This window comes from Sminthopsis crassicaudata, chromosome 1, assembly GCF_048593235.1.
Source record: "Sminthopsis crassicaudata isolate SCR6 chromosome 1, ASM4859323v1, whole genome shotgun sequence".
In the NCBI taxonomy this organism is placed as follows: domain Eukaryota; kingdom Metazoa; phylum Chordata; class Mammalia; order Dasyuromorphia; family Dasyuridae; genus Sminthopsis; species Sminthopsis crassicaudata.
Window position 1 is genome coordinate 304,153,253 of NC_133617.1, and position 4,898 is coordinate 304,158,150.

The 4,898-nt window shown below is 31.1% G+C and overlaps 1 pseudogene; it reads left to right on the top strand.

The window, feature by feature from the left end:
- The first annotated feature begins 3,651 nt into the window (after positions 1–3,651).
- Positions 3,652–4,241, top strand: LOC141549808 (ras-related protein Ral-B pseudogene; annotated as a pseudogene).
- The last annotated feature ends 657 nt before the right edge of the window (positions 4,242–4,898 follow it).

Genomic DNA, 4,898 nt, shown 5'->3' on the forward strand with positions numbered 1-4,898 from the left:
AGATTGCCCAGTTTAACAGAAGAGGAAAAATTATTTTAGAATTTTTACAAAAAGAATTAAAACAAGCTATTAATCAGCTCCCTAAGAAAAGATCTCCAGGACCAGATTTACTTGTGAATCTATAAAACAATTTAAAGAACAATTCGTTCTAATACTATATAAACTATTTGAAAAAACAAAGAAAAAAAGTTTCCTGCCAAAATTGAGAATTGAGGAAACCAAATTATCACTCTTTGCAGATGATATGATGTTATTCTTAGAGAATCAGCTAAAAAACTACTTAAAAACAGTTCACAATTTTTTGAAGGGAAAATATGGATCAAATTTGTTTAGCCAGTCAACAAAAACTTTCTGAGTACTTGTTAGGTAGTTAGCAATATGATAGGTCAGGTACTAATTTATTTTTTGTCTTTTTTATTTTTTTAAAAAATGTTATAATTATAACATTTTTGACAGTACATATGCATAGGTAATTTTTACAACATTATCCCTTGTACTCCCTTCAAACAGCTCACAATGTTAACAAAGTTACAGGGTACAAAATGAATCCACTAAATCATCAGCACTTTCATATATTACCAACAAACTCCAGCAACAAGAAATAGAAAGAGAAATTCCTTTCAAAATAACTGTTGATAATTTAAAATATTTCAGAGTCTACCTGCCATGGGAAAGTCAGGAACTATATGAACACAACTACAAAATACTTTCTATACAAATAAAGTCATATCTAAAGAACTAGAAAAATATCAAATGCTCATAAGTAGACTGAGTGAATTTAATAAAAATGACAATACTACCTAAATCAATATACTTATTTAGTAGATTATTTTACAGACCTATTAAAAATAGTAACAAAAGAGTCATCTGGAAGAACAAAAGATCAGGAATTTCAAGGGAATTAATGTGAAAAAATGCCAATGAAGGTAGCCTAGCTGTTCCAGATTTAAAACTATATTATAAAGCAGTGGTCATCAAAACCATTTGATATTGACTAAGAAAGAGAGTAGTCAATCAATGGAAGAGATTAGGTTCACAGGACAAAATAGTCAATAACCATAAAAAGCTATTGTTTGACAAATCCAAGGACCCCAGCTTTGGGGATTAAAAACTCACTATTTGACAAAAACTGATGGAAAAACTGTAAATTAGTATAGCGGAAACTGGGCATTGACCCACACCTAATACAATATACTTAGATAAGGTCAAAATGGTTTCATGATTTAGATATAAATAGTGATATTATAAACAAATTAGAATAGGATAGTTTGCCTCTCAGATCTGTGGAGAAGGAAGGGATGTGTGACCAAAGAGCAACTGGAACTCATTATTGAATACCAAATTAATAATTTTGATTATATTAAGTTGAAAAGTTTTTTTTGTAACAAGAGTAATGCATTTAAGATCAGTTTTTGTACAAACAATACTAATGCAGACAAGATTAGAAGGGAAGCAACAAACTGGGAAAATATTTTTACATTTTTGGTTTCTGATAAAGGCTTCATTTCTAAAATAAATAGGAAATTGACTCAAATTTATAAGAATCTTATTCTTATAAATTTCCTTTTTCATTTTTGAGACAATTTGATTTTCTCCTTTCCTTTCTCTAATCAAATTAATTAAAGGTTTATCTATTTTGTTGTTATCATATATTGTTGCTGTTATTTTGTACAAGGTATTTCTGGTTCTGCTTGTTTCACTCAGCATCAATTCACATAAAATTTTACAGGCCTTTTTTAAATTATCTTGTTCATTATTTTAATAGAACAATAATATTCTCCAACTGATAAATGTTCAAAGGATATGAACAGACAATTTTCAAATGAAGAAATTAAAATCATTTATATCATATGAAAAGGTAATCTAAATCACTATTGATCACAGAAATGCAAATTAAAACAACTCTGGAATACCACTACACACCTCTCAGATTGACTAAGACGACAAGAAAAGATAATGATGAATGTTGGAGGAGATGTGGGAAAACTGGGACATCAATAAATTGTCAGTGTAACTGTGAACAAATCCAGCCATTATGGAGAGCAATTTGGAACTATGCTCAAAAAATTATTGAACTGTGCATACCCTTTGATCCAGTAGTGTTTCTGGCTTATAACCCAGAGAGATATTAAAGGAGGGAAAGGGACCCACATGTGCAAAATTTTTTGTGGCAGCCCCACTTTGTAGTGGCAAGAAAACTGGAAAATGAGTAGATGTCATCAGTTTGAGAATGGCTGAATAAGTTATGGTCTATGAATAGTATTGTTCTATCAGAAAAGATTAGCAGGTTGATTTGGAGGGGCCTGAGGAGATTTCCATGAATTGATGCTAAGTGAAATGAGCAGAACTAGGAGATCATTGTACACAGCAACAGCAATATTATAAGCTGATGAATTCTGATGGACATGGCTCGTTTTCAACAAGGAGATGATTTAGATCAGTTCCAATAATCTTGTGATGAAAAGAACCATCTACACCTAGAGAGAGGAATGTGGAAACTGAGTGTGGACCACAACATAGCATTTTCACTTTCTGTTGTTGTTTGCTTGCATTTTCTTTTCTTTCTCATTTTTTTTCTTTCTTGTGCAACAAGATAACTGTATACGTATGTGTGTGTATATATATATATATATATATATTGGATTTAACACATATTTTAACACATTTAACATGTATTGGATTATCTGCCATCTAGGGGAGAAAGTGGGGAGAAGCAGGTGAAGATTTGGGACACAAGGTTTTGCAGGGTCAAAGTTGAAAAATTATCCATGCATATGTTTTATAAATAAAAAGTTTTAGGAAAAAAAAGAAAAAAGCTATTAAAAAAAGAATTTGTGATAATCTACTATTTTGAAAGACTTGATTCTTCTCAGGGTGGCTCAGTGAACGAAACCAATCCCAATAGATAGTGGATAGAAAATACTATCTACATCCATCAAAAGATCTATAGAAATTGAATGTAAACCAACACATGTTATGCTCACTTCTTTTTTCTGTTTTTTTTCTTTCCCATGTTTCCCCTTTTGTTGTTATTTTCTCTCAACATGTTTCATAAAGCAATGTGTTTTAAAAATAAATGTTAAAAATTTTAAAAGATTCAATCAAACAAATTCCAAAGAATGAAAAAATAGAAGAAAATGTAGAATACTTTATTAGAAAAAACAACAACACTGGAAAACAGATACAGATGAGAAAATGTCAGAAGCATTGGACTACCTGAACAGCATGTTTCATAAAATATCAAGGAATATTGTCCTAAAATTCTGGAACTAAAGGGCAAAATAGGCATTGGAAGAAATCAGAAATCATATCAGGAAAGAGATCGCAAAAGAAAAACAACATAATAAAACTTTAAAAAACTGTCTGGTCACTATCCCTTTCTCACACACACACACACACACACACACACACACGCACACACATACACCACACCCATCCTATGAGGCCCCAGGTATATTAGATGTTCTCTTCTGTCTCTCAGAGTGAAACTTCAAAAAATATGTTTCTTTTAAAGAAGAAAGTACAAATTGTGCTATTTTCTCAATATAAAGAACGAGAATACTTCTATCCTAAAGAAACTAAAGGAACATTTCAGATACTTTCACCAACTGCACCTTTGACAGTGATCAGCAACTCTAGACAATAAGCACAATGATTGCAAACAAGAATAAGAACCAGAGTTCATTACTTCTTTACAAAGTGATGATAATGATTGGCAGTGGAGATGTAGGTAAACTGCACTCACACTTCAGTTCATGTATGATGAGTTTGTAGAACACTATGAGCCTACTAAAGATGGCAATTAAAAAAAGTAGTCCTTGATGGAAAAGTGTAAATGCACTTTCTGGCCATGGCTGGACAGGAAGATAATGCAGCTTTCCAAGACAATTACTTCCATACATGGGAGGGGCTTCTCCATAACAGAACATGAATCCTTTACAGCCACAACAGAATTCAGTGAACAGATTTTGCTTGTTAACACTGAAGAAGATAAAAATCCATTTGAGAAACAAATTTGATTCAAAAAAGTGGAGATAGGTACTCACTGAAATAACAAGAAATAAAATGGAAGACTTGGGTGTCCAAAGCATAGAAACATCTGTCAGAACTAGATATTATTTGACCTAATGAGAGAAATGAGAGCAAAGAAGATGTCAAATAACAAATATGAGAACAGAAAAAAAAAAAAACCAGCAAGTAAAAAATTAAAAGATACTGTTTACTGTGATTGCCACAAATAACACAAACCTGGATTTATGAAAGGAAGACTATATTTTAGTAAGTGGACTGTCTTTACTTTTTACCAGATTCATGCATTACTTCTTTAAATGAAAAAAAAGTGAGTCTTTAGTAGGCGCAAAAAAGTGAAAAAGTGGCTTATTTTCCCTAAAATGGAAATAAATGAGGTTTAAGAACTTCATAATGACCTAACTGAGACAAAAAGAGCTACTTTCCATTTTAGCTTCTTTTCAGACTCTTCTGTCAATTATTTTTAAAAGGAAAGCTTAAAAATATCAAATTTTGTACCACAGTCAGAAATTATTCCAATGTTAATTTATAAAATACTATACTATAGTTTATGATGTTTTTCCACTTTTATAATACCACCATTTCAGTCAGAAATTAAAATTTTCTTCTTTAGCTTAGGAAAAGAAAAAAACAGGTTTTTTCCATACACAGCAATCTAACACTTAACAATGGCAGTCAGTAAAAAAAATTAATACATCACAAAGCAAATTGTTTGGTTATATTTGTTTACATCAGTAAAATTGAGTGAATTTTGTACTCAGATTTTCTAAGCATTTTTCCAGAAGAGTTTGAAAAGCAGCTAAATAGATATTTGAGTTTTCTCAAAAGATCAGTTATTAAACCTCCTTCATACGCACTTAAAGTATGAG